We start from the raw sequence: 16,706 nt of genomic DNA, 5'->3' as shown, positions 1-16,706 counted from the left end.
AATTTTCAGGAGTTTAGAGTTTTTTTGCACACTGATGGTTTTTGTCTCTGACCCTTATATTATCTTTGTCGTCAAAATAGATATACTGTTCCATACAAATAAAAACAGGCTTTCAAAACTTTATTTAGGTTATAATTTTGAACTTTATTGAACCCCCACAAAAAAGACCCATCTAAAATAAAATAAGAGAGAGTGTCAGCTTATTTAGCCTGTAATTTGTCCTTATTTTGTCCCTTTCAGTCTTCTACTCATGAGTCTTCTGAGTCTTCTACTCCTCACTGCTCCTCCTGATTCTCTGACTCTGGCTCTGACGTGTCCATTTCCTCCTCTGTGTCACTGTCTAGCTGTGTGGTGGACACTTCTGTATCTGGCTCAATAAGTTGTAGGTTTGCCCGGAGAGCCACCAGTTTCTCCACTCTCTTGTTAATCAGCCTGTTGCGCACCTTTGTATGCGTATTCCCAAAAAGTGACCAGTTTCGTTCAGAGGCCGCTGATTTGGAGTATCACCGATGCAATGGGTGACAGGGCCTCAGGTGCACAAAGTCCCTTCCACCAGGTATGTGCACTGATATGCTTGCATGATTCCCATATCCCGTCCCCATTCCAAAGACCTTGCTTGGTAGAGAACTTTGCCAGACTTCCCAGAACTTTGCCCACATCCAGATTGAGGTGGTGAGGGTAGAAATCACACTGTAAGCGCTGTTGATCTGTTCTCCAGAAAGTATTTGTCTCCCAACATGCTTTGGGTTCAGCATGTATGCTGCAGCATGAATCGGCTGGACACAAAATTCTTGACGCGTCTGTATGAATTGAACAATTGCCTTCTCCTCTGCTTTGAGCAGCAGGGATGTGGGTTGGGCAATGCTGATTTGTTCTTTTAAATCAGTAAAAAGCCTGAGAACATCTGACAAGACAGCGTCATCTCCTTCAATCTGAGCAATTGCAGATGCTACTGGTGAGAGTAGTTTAAGGCTGCTAACCACTCTCTCCCAAAACACATCATCCAGCAGTATTTTCTTCCCCAGACTGGGATATTGCCATTTCTTGCAGCGACTCCTTACCCTCCAGAAGGCTGTTGTACATTATGATGACAACACCACCCCATCTAGTGTTGTTGGGCAGCTTCAGTGTGGTGTTCTTGTTCTTTGTCATTTGCTTGGAGTTGTAGGTTGCTGCAACTACCTGTTTTCCCCTGACATACTTAACAACTTGCTTGGCTCTCTTGTACAGTGCTTCCATGGTTCTCAAACCCATGATGTAATTGAGGAGCAGGTTAAGCCCATGAGCTGCGCACCCAATAGACATAATATGAGGGTAGGCCTCCTCCACTTGAGCCCAAGCAGCCTTCATATTCGCAGCATTGTCAGTAACTACTGCAAAGACCTTTTGTGATCCAAGATCGTTGATGACCGCTTTCAGCTCATCAGCAACGTATGTGCCTGTGTGTCTGTTGTCCTTCGTGTCTGTGCTCTTGAAGAACACTGGGAGAGGAGTGGAGACGATGTAGTTTATGATGCCCTCCCCTCGTACATTTGACCACCCATCTGAGATAACTGCAACACAGTCTGCATTCTCTATCGTTTCTTTGAGCTTTCCTTGGACTCTGTTATACTCAGCCTCCAGCAAATAAGTAGACAAAGCATGTCTGGTGGGAGGACAGTATGCAGGGCGAGTAACATTGAAAAATCTCTTCCAGTACACATTGGCTGTGAGCATGAGGGGTGAGCCTGTTGCATATACAGCTCGAGCAAGGCACTCATCTGCATTCTTCTGGCTATGGCTATCCATTGTATCAAAGAACCTTCCAAGTGGGCCAGGAGTTGCTGATGATAAGGAGCCTGATGCTGAATGAGAACCATCATCTTCTTGAATGGAAGCAGAGGAACTCTGGGCTGACTGCTGTGAGCTTTGAGCAAAGTTGTTGCATTTGGATAAATGCTGCTGCATCTTTGTGGCATTCTTTACATATGGCTTACTACAGTGTTTGCACATGTACACAGTCTTTCCATCTTTAATGCCTGGGGTAAAATGCTTCCACACATCCGACGGTAAACGTGGCATTGTTCTATGCAGAGAAATAAAGGGCATTCATCTCTGTGTCGAACTGCGGTCGATCAGCACGATTGCAACAGGGCGAGTACATTTTTGCTGATGCTCCATGTGATGGAAGCATGACCTGTACACACACGACGCTACATCACCAATAGTGTATTATTTTGTATATTTTAAATTGAAGGACAACAGAGTTCAACAAGTAACTGGTTTATTTGGTATAAAGTCTGATTTACTTACTGCATCATCACAACATCAGCAGAAAACAAAATGACTTCCCTCAGGACCCCTAACCTGGATCTTAAAAAAACTATAGCAGTCTTACAGATGCCTGCAGGCCAATCACAATTCGATATGCAAATATTACAAATAGAGGGAGCTAATCGCTCATCCACTCATCCAACCAATCAGGACACATTTGTTCACAGTCACACACAAAACTTGTAATTATTAAAACAAGCCAAGTAAGAAGATAAACATATATTGATTAAGAAATTCCTTAATAATTAAGATTCCATCTCTGTTAGTAATTTTAAGAGAGGACCTGTGGAAAAAAAAAATTACAAAAAAAACAATATTATGCTAGCATGTGCTTTTTTGGGCAAAATTCCCAAGCTAAACTTCCCGTGGAAAATTTCCGGAAATTTACCGGAAACTTTCCACCCCTAAATGCAACCAAAGCAGTTTGTTTACAATATTCCTAGTTCAAAATATTTCTAATTTGCATTCAAACTATGAGCATTTTTGAACTGCAGACCTTTAGACTGACAGGTTTAAAGATTAATAACAAACATAAAATAGAATAAGAATGAATAGCTAGCATATATTAAGCTGAAATTATTTTGACTGTATCTGATTCACGATTGTTCAACATATTTTAGTCCTGTAATTAATTAGTATAAAAACATTATTTTTGCACAGTTTGAGCCAAACATAACCACACACACAAAATGTGCTTTTACTTTTCATAAATAAACAAGACTTCACATTCTCACTTGGATTATCAGTTCACAGTAGCCTGGTAGTGCACACTTATTAACATATCAGATAACAACATACGAAATAGGAGCAGGAGTCGGCCATACGGTCCCTCGAGTCTGTTCCGGCATTCAATAAGATCATGGCTGATCTTCAGCCTCAACTCCACTTTCCCGCCCAATCTCCATATCCCTCGATTCCAAAAGTCTATCGATCTCTTTCTAAAATCCCATATTCAAGACAATGACAACCAATGCATCCACTATCTCTATAGCCACCTCTTTCAAAACCCTAGGATGTAGGCCATCAGGTCCAGGGGATTTATCGGCTTTCAGTCCCATTAATTTCTCCAGTACTACTTTTTACTAATACTAATTTCTTTCAGGTCCTCATTCTCGCTTTCCACTATTTCCGGGAAGTTTTTTGTGTCTTCTTCCATTAAGACAGACACAAAGTATTTGTTTAATTTCTCTGCCATTTCCTTATTCCCTATTATAATTTCTCCTGTTTCAGCCTTTAAGGGACCCACATTTACTTTCACTAATCTTTTCCTTTTTACATACCTATAAAAGCTTTTACAGTCTGTTTTTATGTCTCTCGCTAGTTTACTCTTATATTCTATTTTCCCTTTCTTTATCAATTTCTTGGTCCTTCTTTGCTGAATTCTAAAATCCTCCCAATCCTCAGGCTTACTACTCTTTTTGGTAACATTATAAGCCTCTTCCTTTGATCTAATACTATCTTTAACTTCTCTTGTTAGCCACGGTTGGACCAGTTCCTGTGGGGTTTTTGTGCCTTAAGGAATGTATAGTTGTTGTAAATTATGTATTAATGTTTTAAATGCTAGCCATTGCTTGTCTACCATCATACCTTTTAATGTAGTTTCCCAATCTACCATAGCCAACTCACCCTTCATACCTACGTAGTTTGCTTTGTTTAGATTGAAGACCCTAGTTTCGGATTTAACTAAATCACTTTCAAACTCAACATGAAATTCTATCATATTATGGTCACTCTTCCCTAAAGGCCCCTTTACAACAAGGTTATTAATTAACCATTTCTTATTGCACAATACTAGATCTAAAATAGCCTGTTCCCTAGTTGTTTCCTCAACATACTGATCTAGAAAACTATCTTGCATACATTCCATGAATTCGTCCTCCACACTATTACTGCAAATTTGGTTTGCCCGGTCTATATGTAGATTAAAGTCCCATTACTGGTTACTGTGTAGGATAGAGTGTACCTGTAGGATTTGGTAAACATTGTTAAGATTTTGTAACCATTATTAAATAACTATATGTGAAATTGTATGTTAAAAACCTAAAAAGCCTGTATAAAATGGTGAATGGCTGAGAAGCAAAGCAGGATGGGAATTATGCCAGCCTGACTAAACTCTGTTAGAAATTGATGTAATTCTGTAAAATGGTCTGTTAAGTAAACAAGGAGATAGTGGGGAATAAGAAATTCAGCAACATTGCAAAAGAAGATAGGGGGCTAAACAATGAACTGAATAAAAAGCAAAAAGACATCTGAGAACTTAGTGTGAAGGTTGTTCTCAGATAAGGATAGCTTGCTTACTAACTGCCACGTAGGCAAAACAGAGGGAAAAAAGTATAAATTAACAGCTATTGAACACTGAAGGCAGCGCAAAACCAGAGGATGAGAAACTTCAGTCAACAGAACACAGCAAGAGAATAAAGAGGCCGCGCCACAGTCACTCGGAAGGAACGCCGGGGTTTGATGAACAGACTGGGACTATCTTCTTGTTCAGTATTACTTCTTTGTTCTGGATGTTTAATGCTTAATAAACCTGTTTTACTGATACACAATATACCTGGACCCAGAGTGGTTTGTGTAGTCACGGACAAATTAATTCAGAGCTTTTAAAAGCTACAACTGTATTACCCTTGATACATGTGCCTCTAATTTCCTGATTTATACTCTGCCCTACATTACAAATACTGTTTGGAGGCCTATAAACAACTCCCACCAATGTTTTTTGCCCCTTGCGGTTTCTTAGCTCCACCCAAATGGATTCTACTTCTTGATTTTCGGAGCCAAGATCCTTTCTCTCTACTGTCTTTATCCCATCCTTTATCAGGTCTACCCCTCCTCCTTTTCCATTTTGCCCATCTCTTCGAAAAGGTACATATCCTGGAATATTTAGTTCCCAACCGTGGCCACTTTGCAACCACGTCTCCATTATGGCTATTAGACCAAAACTGTTAATTTCTATCTGTGCTATTAATTCATCTATTTTGTTGTGAATGCTTCGCGCATTCTGATATAGTGCCTTTAGCATTGACTTATTTCTATTTTCACCCCCTGCCCCCGAGGTCACCTTAGTCATTGATGCCTTATTATCTTTGTTACTCTCTGTTCCTTCCTGACCCACACTGCTTACTTTTACCCAAAACTCTACTCTGCTCTAAAGCCTTGACATTTCTCTCACTGCTTTTAAATTTACTCTTTCCATAATCCTCCCACCTCCACTTCATTAGTTTAAGGCCCTGTCTACTGCCCTAGCATGGAGTGAGGATTGGTTAATGGACTGAAAACAGAGAGTAGGAATAAATGGGTCATTTTTTGTTTGGCAGGCTGTAACTAGTAGGGTACCGCAAGTATCAGTGCTTGGGCCTCAGCTATTCACAATCTACATCAATGATTTGGAAGAGGGAACCAAATGTAATATATCCAAGTTTGCTGAAGATAAAAAGCTGGGTGGGAATGTAAGTTGTGAGGAGGATGCAAGGAGGCTTCAAAGGGATATAAACAGGCTAAGTGAGTGGGCAAGAGAATGGCAAATGGAATATAATGTGGAGAAATGTGAAGTTGTCCACTTTGGTAGGAAAAATAGAAAAGCAGAGTATTTTTTAAATGGTGAGAGATTTGGAAATGTTGGTGCTCAGAGGGACCTGGGTGTCCTTGTACACAATTCACTGAAAGTTAACATGCAGGTACGGCAAGCAATTAGGAAAGCAAATGGTACGTTGGCCTTTCTTACAAGAGGATTTGAGTACAAGAGTAAAGATGTCTTACTGCAATTATATAGGGCCCTGGTGAGACCACACCTGGAATATTGTGTACAGTTTTGGTCTCCTGACCTAAGGAAGGATATACTTGCCATAGAGGGAGTGCAACGAAGGTTCACCAGACTGATTCCTGGGATGGGGGGATTGTCCTATGAGGAGAGATTGAGTAGACTAGGCCTATATTCTCTGGAGTTTAGAAGAATGAGAGGTGATCTCATTGAAACATACAAAATTCTTACAGGGCTTGACAGGGTAGATGCAGGGAGGATGTTTCCCCTGGCTGGGGAGTCTAGAACCAGGGGTTACAGTCTAAGAATAAGGGGTCGGCCATTTAGGACTGAGATGAGGAGAAATATCTTCACTCAGAGAGTGGTGAATCTTTGGAATTTTCTACCCCAGAGGACTGTGGAGGCTCAGTCATTAAGTATATTCAAGACAGAGATCGATAGATTTTTGAATATTAAGGGAATCAAGGGATATGGGGATAGTGCAAGAAAGTGGAGATGAGGTAGATGAACAGCCATGATCATACTGAATGGCAGAGCAGGCTCGAAGGGCCAAATGGCCTACTCCTGCTCCTATTTCTTATGTTCTTGTGTTCTAATATACTAAACGACTGAGCATCCACAGTCCTTTGGGGTAGAGAATTAGCCAAATCGCCCCTCATACCTATGTAATTGGCTTTATTTAAGGTTAAGACTCTAGTATTGGATTTAAGTATGTCAGTCTCAAACATAACGTGAAATTCTATCAGATTATGATCACTCTGCCCCAGAGGATCCTTTGCTATGAGATTACTAATTAACCCTGTCTCATTACACAATACAAGATCTAAAATAGCCTGTTCCGTGGTTGGTTCCACGATATATTGTTCTAGGAAACTGTCTCGAATGCATTCCATGAACTCGTCCTCCAGATTACCTTTGCAAATTTGATTTGTCCTGTCTATATGAAGATTAAAGTCCCCCACGATTATTGCGTTACCTTTGTTACAAGTTCCTATTATTTCTTGATTAATACTCTGTCCAACAGTACAGCTACTCTTAGGGGGCCTATAAACTACGCCCACCAGTATTTTCTGCCACTTTTTATTCCTGATCTCCACCCATATTGATTCTACTTCCTGATCTTCCATGACAAGATCCTTTCTTGTAGCTTTAAAAAAAATGTCTCCTTGATAGGATAGCTAAAATCAGCTCTGATCTTACTATTAAAACATCTGACAGCAAATTATCCTGTTTTAAATATCACGCCAGACATTTCTAATTTCAGTAATGAAACAGAGGATAAACATTAGTGGCAGGGAATTAAAGCAGTTCTTCCATAAAGACGCATTAACCAAGTCACAGAAATATCACAGCAGCTTCTTTTTTCATGAAATCTGGAGACGCTTTACTAGATCATGAAATCCCACCCACAGGGCACTCATCCATAGAGAAATCAAAGATGAAGAATAAGTGGATGTTTCGCAGATCTGACATGCCACCTCTTTTTCTCTCTCTCAGACCAGTAGCTGCAATAGTAATTTCAAATAGACAGATCCCTTGTTTACACTGCCTATCTGGAACACTGATTCTTCCGCCCAGGAGGGAACACTGCACATGCGCAGAAATTTTCTCCCAGCAGTTAAATTTTAAATGCTTACAGAGTGGGTGACAATATCTGCACTCTCAAAACATTTACCTTATTTGCAGATAGGTCTATAACATGTATAGGTGGTCCAAGGTAATTGGACTCTGTCTTATCTCAAATCAAAGCAAGAGTACCCCCCTCCAGAAAGTCTCGTACCACTTCTCTCCAGACTCTGAATTTACATTACAAGTTTAGCGTGAAAGCAAAGTGGAAACTGCGTTGCACCAATACTAAAGTTGTAGTGTAAACACACCATTAAAAAGTGTCCAAATCAAGCTAATGAGAAATGCATACAGATAGAGGGAGAGTTTATGTTTGGTTAAATGGTATGCAAAATCTTACTCCAGAGCTCTAAACTGCAATTAAGTAGAGAAAGTCAAGGCCTAGAGACTCCCACAATGGTATTGAAGTTCAATCAACTAAAACTAGGAGCTTTCCAAAATAGAACTTTGATAAGCATCCTCCTGCATGTCTAACCAGGACCACCCTACCCCTTAAGAGTTTTGGCTTGCATGATTATCTGAGACTAAGTGGGAAGAATCCCAGTTTCCAGTGACAGATCTACCCCTCTAGGTCAAACACCAAATCTGCAAAGGTTGACTCAGTTCTGAACTTCCATCACTAGGCATGTTACCTTGGAGCCACCTCAATCCCAAAGAGACAATGCTTACATTCTCCCCCTTCCCTAGCCATCCAAGAGGATAGTCGCTAGTTAGTCATTAGACAACTGACAAGCATGTGTCTGAGCCTGAGCCCTTACTAGGCAGACAGCATGTATCAGGAGCTCTTCACCAGCAGCATGACAAACAGCACAACTCATTATAAATTATGTGAGTGCATTCCTATAATCTTCCTGACCCCAGCACAAACACACGGCATACTCTGTTGAACAATTGCAAATGTGGAGCTTCAATAGCAGCTGCTTGCCTATATGCAACTAATCATGTCTGCTTACAGTTATTGAGCAGGAGACCTGGGAAGCATAGTGAAGAAATCAGTAAAGTTTCCACAAGCAGTGTGACAAGACCACTGGAAAGCAAAAAAGGGTTTTGGGTTGTATAGATACAACAGTAAGTCAGACAGTATAAAACTAAGAATACTATACTAAGGTTGGACCATTTTAAACAACTAACAGGGGGAGGAGGATCCATCAATATCCCCATCCTCAATGATGGTGGAGCCCAGCACATAGAAACATAGAAGATAGGAGCAGGAGTAGGCCATTCGGCCCCTCGAGCCTGCTCCACCATTTAATGAGATCATGGCTGATCATCCAAATTCAGTACCCTGTCCCTGCTTTCTCCCCATATTCCTTGATCCCTTTAGCCTTAAGAAATATATCTAACTCTTTCTTGAATATATTTAATGAATTGGCCTCAACTGCCTTTTATGGCAGAGAATTCCACAGGTTCACCACTCTCTGGGTGAAGAAATTCCTCCTCATCTCTGTCCTAAATGGCTTACCCCTTATCTTTAGACTGTGACCCCTGGTTCTGGACTCCCCCACCATCAGGAACATCCTTCCTGCATCTAGTCTGTCTAGTCCTGTTAGAATTTTAAAAGTTTCAATGAGATCCCCCCTCAGTCTTCTAAACTCCAGCGAATACAAGCCTAATCAACTCAATCTCTCCTCACACGTTACATGAGTGCAAAAGTCAAGGCAGAAGCGTTTGCAACCATCTTCAGACAGAAGTGCTGAGTGGATGATCCATCTCAGCCTCCTCCTGAGGTCCCCACCATCACAGAAGCCAGTCTTCAACCAATTCGATTCACTCCACGTGATATCAAGAAATGGCTGAGCGCACTGGACACAGCAAAGGCTATGGGCCCCGACAACATCCCAGCTGCCGTGCTGAAGACGTGTGCTCCAGAACTAGCTGCACTTCTAGCCAAGCTGTTCCAGTACAGCTACAACACTGGCATCTACCCGATAATGTGGAAAACTGCCCAGGTATGTCCTGTCCACAAAAAGCAAGACAAATCCAATCCGGCTAATTACCGCCCCATCAGTCTACTCTCAATCATCAGCAAAGTGACGGAAGGTGTCATTGACAGTGCTATCAAGCGGCACTTACTCACCAATAACCTGCTCACTGATGCCCAGTTTGGGTTCCGCCAAGACCACTTGGCTCCCAACCTCATTACAGCCTTGGTCCAAACATGGACAAAGGAGCTGAATTCCAGAGGTGAGGCGAGAGTGACTGCTCTTGACATCAAGGTAGCATTTGACCGAGTGTAGCATCAAGGAGCCCTAGTAAAACTGAAGTCAATGGGAATCGGGGGGATCCTTCACCACACGGACTGCAGCGGTTCAAGAAGGCAGCTCACCACCACCTTCTCAAGGGCAATTACGGATGGGCAATAAATGCTGGCCTTGCCAGCGACGCCCACATCCCATAAATGAATTTTTGGTTCCCACATATGGCAGGGAATATTGAGACTCTGGAGAGGATACAGAGGAGGGCAACCAAAATGATAACCAGTCTTGGAGCTCTTCGCTATCAAAGTGGGGTCCAGTGGTTGGGGCTATGTTTATCATAGAAAAGCATGCTTAGGGGATAAATGATTGACGTTTTTAAATTGAAGCAAATAGATTCTGACCAGTTGGATGGATTACTTGAGATGAATGGTGATTGGAGAACAAAGGACCATAATTATAAAATATGAGAGCAAAGAAGTAGGTTAGATGCAAAGAAGTATTTGGTTAACCAACCATTCCCCTCTAGAACAGATTAACGAAGCAGGTGGTGAAAATGGGTTCCCTGCAGTCCTTTAATCGGGAACGGGACCTTGTAATTTACTGTTTACAACTTTAAACGTCCTCCTAAGAGGTAGAGTGCAAGGTAGCCCGCGTGAAACCAAGGCCTCCTCCAGGTTACTCAGTGCTCACAAGTTGCAGCCAGGTCTCATTTACCCTTCCAGGGTAACTTCACACTCTGAATCTCCCCCAGCTTGTGCTCCCAGGCACTAGATTCCAGCCCATCAGGTTTCCGAGACCTCAGGTTTTTTTTTTTGAAGTGAGAAGACAGTGACCAGACACCTCAACACTACCAGGCAAATAGCAAGCTACTGCTATGCTATTTTTTTTATTAAAAGCAGAGATCACAAATTTGCATATGCACTACTTCCACACACAGGCTTTATTCAGCAATAAAGCTATAAACCTTGACAAATGATCATTATTTACAATTACCTGAGTGGGACAGCAGCTGTATCAAAGAAAATGATGACACCTCTAGCTGCATGATAAAAATGGGGGATTAAGGTCTTTGTAATATACATCATACTTTCTTTTAATTACAAATTTTAATTTATGCATCTTTTAATACCAGAATTATTTGAAAGCAAACTTTATTATTGTGGAAAGGGGAAGGTACGTAATTTCAATATAAAATACCCCATTTTTTAATCAACATACATGTTCAAGATTTCTCCGAGCTAGTAGGAAAAATCTATTGTACAATCTCACACAGACCCTACATTAAGTCAGAAACTTAGCAAAGAACCACTCAGCTAGAGGCCCTGCGAACAAGCAGTTTTCACAGACTTAGCAATTAACACCCTTTCCAGTCCTGGATAGTAATAAGGACAATTCTGCCATTTTAAGGCTTAGTGTTCCTCTGAAAGACTCACACCTATCAATGTCCATATATAAAAATACCTTGCAACTAGCACATGGTCATCACGCTACAGACATAACACTTGAAAGTGTCAACAGAATATAAAAAGACAAGCCTTGCATAACCTGGCTTCTCCCCAATAGCTAGGCCCTACGATTTCCAAGCCACTGTCAATCTACAGAAGCTTCTCAGTAATTAGCCTCAAATTAACCTCAGGACTTATTCAGACCCCTACCCCACAAGTGGCTAAATCAGTGGCTTTAAAAATGAGGTAGGTTAAACCCCACTCCATCTTAGAAGCTCAAAGTCACAACCATGCTCCAGACCCCAAACGACTCATGAATAACAGTACAGATCATCTCTAATATATTAAATTGTCAGTCTTGACAAAGGGTTTTGACCTGAAACGTTGACTATTTCTCTCTCCACGGATGTTGCCTGGCCTGCTGAGTTTTTCCAGCATTTTGTTATTAAATTTTTCTCTGCAGTGCCACCATTGGTGGGAGGATGTCATTACAGGATGACATATTTACATAGGCTGCTTTCATTCTAAACACATTGACATTTATATATGGAAATATAAAAAATAAGGGCAAAATGTATGACTTTAAAATGGGAACTGAATTACATCTGCATACCCTAGTCGAATAATTACCCTGCTGACTAATACCACTTCACTTGAAGGATACATTTGCATTTGATTCCCTGTCTGCACTGTGACAGGATATTGACTAGTCAGCTAGCAATAATTTGTACTTCATCAAACATTTCTAATTCTGCTCCTCCAACTATTATCTTTAAATAAAATTGTATTCTCCGCTTCTTATTTCACATTAGCCTTTTGAATGGCACACACTTCAAATTGTATTGTAAAAATAAAGACAAAAAATGAAATAAAATACTGATACAGCCCAGAGGAACAATGGGCTGAAACACAAAATGGGACATCCAAGTTCAGATTCAAACCCTTAGTGACATGAGCACTCAGATTTCTCCAAACAGCGAGTCCATTTTGACCAGGTGATCAGATGTAGCACCAAGCAAGGATTCAATCTTTGATCACATTTCAGACTCCCTACTAACTAGCTCCAGAGTGGCACTGATGGAAATTGTGGAGATATCCACAATTCCCCATGTTCTCTCAGCCAGCGTTCAGAGTACGTGCCCACCTGTGACAACACAAAATGAAGGCATAATTTAGCATATCTCACAAAATTATTCAACGTTAGCAAGAGTGGGACCATGCTTTTTAAATCATTTTGACATTTTAAGCAGTTAAAGTTTCAACATATATAAATCAACTCTGATCAGGTTTATTTATAAAATATGAGCACCTTTTTTAATCTAATGGAAGTTGAAAGAAGAAATGCAGTATAATATATATAAAATTATTAAAAATCTTGCATCTGCACATACTTCCAGTCAACTTTTCCCATTATAAATTCCTTTGTCCACATTGATGCCAATGTAAACTCATCATACTGTAACTACATCCTCCCTGCAGTGGAGGCACTGCAGCTTGGATAGGCTGTTTCCATTATAAATGCAAACATAGGTATTTGTAAAAGATATAAAAAGATAAAAGACAGAACATGTGACTTTAAAATGGGGACTGAATTACATTACCCCCTGCTTTATTTGAAAACTTGGTCTTGACTTCCCATATGCAATGCCACAGGAGATCAACTAGCATGTATTAAAATTGCAACAGCCTTTAAACTATATTATTTATAAATTTAAATGGTTAAGCATTGTTTGTAATTACCATCAATGATAACATTTCAAAAGTACATTTCAAAAGTAAATTTACAGCATTTTCGAAATGCAAAAAAGCACATTAGTACAGCACTCCATTAACTAGTTTAAATTAAATTCATATTGTCCCACTTTGTTCGAAAGCATATTTCAATTTTAATTATTTCCAATAATTACTGGCAACTCAGATGAGATCATCATATTGAGTTTCTATCCAAATTCTCCCTTGAAGCAAGGTCACGTAGTATCCTGTCTTACAGCTGTGTTGCCATGGTAAAGCTAAAGTCAACTAAAGTCTTATGACAGAATAAGCTGTTTTCACCACATTTTTCAACGTCCCCTATATGGTAGAAATGTAAAGCGTTCAATCTCAACGTAATTTCTATTGCAATTACATATTTTAAAAGTACTACAGCGGATTTTAACGGACTCGTAAACAGTACACAACCCAAGCACCTGGATACAGCAATATCTAACCTAACAGAGTCACAATCCCCACGATTATTGCTACTCCTGCTTAGAAACACTGATCCCCTAAATGTATAAAATAACTTCCACTCACCTCACAAAAAACACGTGTTTGCTTGGGTTTTAAAAAAAAAATGATTCAGGTGCTACACTTCTGATGCGTATAGGTATCCGGCGAACCTTAAGAGACACGGTTGCTGTTTTTTTGGATTTGTTCCATGGAGCCGGGCTTGCAGAGACACTCACTGCTCCGTTGTGTGTGCCCGCTGTAGCGAGAGCCTGGGCTTTGATACACCACTGGAGCAGAGAGCGCCACGGCGCGCACGGTGATTGACACGTGACGTGGAGCGCACGGCGCTCCGGACAATCCCTGGAACGTTGTGCTGGCGAGCGAGGGGATTGCTGCTGGCGGATTGCACCTTGGCCGCGGCTGCAAGCAACCCCCGCTCTCTCACTGTCTTTGTCTCTGTCTGTCGCTTCATCTTTCACCTCGCTGGCTACGTCCAGGGGGTGGGAGGTAAATGTTCGGAGTGACTCTTACCGCTGTTAAAAGTGTTGCAGAGTGCATGTCCACTTCAGCACCGAGCTGGGCTTGCGTTTAAGAACGGTATCGGCATTAAAATAGGTCACGCTTTCCCGAACTGCAAAATGAGGGATTGTCACTTCGAATCAATGGCACTGTCGATCGGCAAATTGTCGCCGCTGAAGCAACCTGCTGCCACGCTTTTGCCCACTGCCACTACTTTTGAGTTTGCTGCTGGCAGATCTGCAAAAATTGGGATCTTGATTGTTCATCTTTGTGGGAAGTGTCTGGCCTCCATGTGGCTTCTCCCTTTGTCCAGGGGAAATTTACCATGTATCGAATTATTCCATAGTTTGGCGGTATGAGGATTATGAACATGAAAGGCCCAGTAATTAAAACGTTACAACATTAGCGTACAGCTTCAGAATTATGATTTCAAATTCAATGTATTTTAAAATGGATGTCACCCTCCAGTTTTCTTCTGATATCCGTGTCTCCCAAAGCCACAACCTGCTCCTAGGCTTCTGCCAATGCCACTCTGAAACTGATCTTTTAAAAATTCTTTCCTGGGATGTGGACGTTGCTGGCAAGGCCAGCATTTACTGCCCATCCCTAATTATCATTGTGATGGTGAAGGTGGTGGTGAGCCGTCTTCTTGAGCCGCTGCAGTCCGTATGGTGTAGGTACTCCCATAGTGCACTTAGGGAGGTAGTTCCAGGATTTTGACCCAGCAATGATGAAGAAACGGTGACATATTTCCAAGTCAGGATGATAGGGAACTTGCAGGTGATGGTGTTCCCATGCGCCTGCTGCCCTTGTCCTTCTGGGTGGTAGAGGTCGCAGGTTTGGGAGGTTCTGTCGAAGAAGCCTTGGCGAGTTGCTGAAGTGCATCTTGTAGATGGTACACACTGCAGCCACAGTGCGCCGATGGTGGAGGGAGTGAATGTTTTAAGGTGGTGGATGGGGTGCCAATCAAGCGGGATACTTTGTCCTGGATGGGGCCGAGCTTCTTGAGTGTTGTTGGAGCTGCACTGATCCAGGTAAGTGGAGAGTATTCCATTACACTTGTGCCTTGTAGATGGTGGAAAGGCTTTGGGGAGTCAGGAGGTGAGACACTCGCTGCAGAATACCCAGCCTCTGACCTGCTCTTGTAGCCACAATATTTATGTGGTTGATCAATGGTGACCCCCAGGATGTTGATGGTTGGGGTTTCGGCACTGCTAATACCGTTGAATGTAAAGGGCCAGTGGTTAGACTCTCTCTTATTGGAGATAGTCATTGCCTGGCATTTGTGTGACACGAATGTTACTTGCCACTTATCAGCCCAAACCTGAAGGTCTTGCTGCATGCGGGCATGGACTGCTTCATTATCCGAGGAGTTGCGAATGGAACTGAACACTGTGTAATCGTCAGTGAACATCCCCACTTCTGAACTTTTGATGGAGGGAAGATCATTGATGAAGCAGCTGAAAATGGATGGGCCGAGGACTCCGCCTTGAAGAACTCCTGCAGCGATGTCCTGGGGCTCAGATAATTGACCTCCAAAAACCACAACCATCTTCCTTTGTGCTAGGTAGGACTCCAGACAGAGTTTTCCTCCTGATTCCCATTGACTTCAATTTTACTAGGGCTCCTTGATGCCACACTCGGTCAAATGCTGCCTTGATGTCAAGGACAGTCACTCTCGCCTCACCTTTGGAATTCAGCTCTGTTGTCCATGGACAGGACAGGACATATCTGGGCAGTTTTCCACAGTGTCAGGTAGAAGCCAATGATGTAGTTGTACTGGAACAGCTTGGCTAGAGGCGCGGCTAGTTCTGTATCCAGTGTGCTCAGCCATTTCTTGATATCACTTAGAATGAATTGAAATGGTTTCTGTGATGGTAGGGACCTCAGGAGGAGGCCGAGATGGATCATCCACTCAGCACTTCTGACTGAAGATGGTTGCAAATGTTTCAGCCTTGTTTTTTGCACTCGCATGCTGGACTCCGCCATCATTGAGGATGGGGATGTTAATGGAGCCTCCTCCTCCCGTTTGTTGCTTAATTGTCCACCACCATTCACGACTGGATGTGGCAGGACTGCAGAGCTTTGATCTGATGCTTTGGTTGTGGGATCACTTAGTTCTGTCTATGGCATCCTGCTTCCACTGTTTAGCATGCATGTAGTCCTGTGTTGCATCTTCCCCAGGTTGGCACCTCATTTTTAGGTATGCCTGGTGATGTAACAAAAGAGTCTCACACATCAAGGAACTTTAAAGTAAGCTTTAAGCAACTTATAATTAAACTATATACAAGAGCGGTCTTCACCATGCCTCTAGGTGAAGCCCTTTTACCATACTGAGCAGTTCAGTATTTATACTAGTCCAAACACAGGAAGTGACGTATGCACAGGAAGTGATGTATGCACAGAGTTCACAGTTCACAGGAAGTGATGTGCACATAACTTCCCGGAAGTTATTATTATTATCACATTCTTCCCTCCTGCGAGATTAGAAGGCTGTGGTCTTCCTTTTGTTCCGCAGCCGCCGAACGAGAAAGAGTCGCACCCGTTTGGGTTCCCGTCGTAGAGGGTCGCTGGTCCGCTTACATGCTGTTGGCCATTGGTCAGAGTCTGTGTGGCCTGGATTACCCTGTGAAGGGT

General features: G+C 42.0%; 1 protein-coding gene across 1 annotated transcript in view; it reads right to left on the bottom strand.

The window, feature by feature from the left end:
- klhl32 (kelch-like family member 32) overlaps positions 1–14,198 on the bottom strand; it is a 411,538-nt gene extending 397,340 nt beyond the window's left edge. Inside the window, exon 1 of the mRNA XM_085997427.1 lies at positions 13,635–14,198. The gene's annotated coding sequence lies outside the window, so the exon portion shown is untranslated. The remainder of the gene's footprint in view (positions 1–13,634) is intronic.
- Positions 14,199–16,706: the final 2,508 nt, after the last annotated feature.

The sequence above is a fragment of the Somniosus microcephalus genome, chromosome 9, assembly GCF_052327205.1.
Source record: "Somniosus microcephalus isolate GS21.2 chromosome 9, FLI_Smic_1.0, whole genome shotgun sequence".
NCBI lineage: Eukaryota > Metazoa > Chordata > Chondrichthyes > Squaliformes > Somniosidae > Somniosus > Somniosus microcephalus.
The sequence above is the reverse complement of the archived record's forward strand: the minus strand, read 5'-3'. Positions and strand labels throughout refer to the sequence as shown.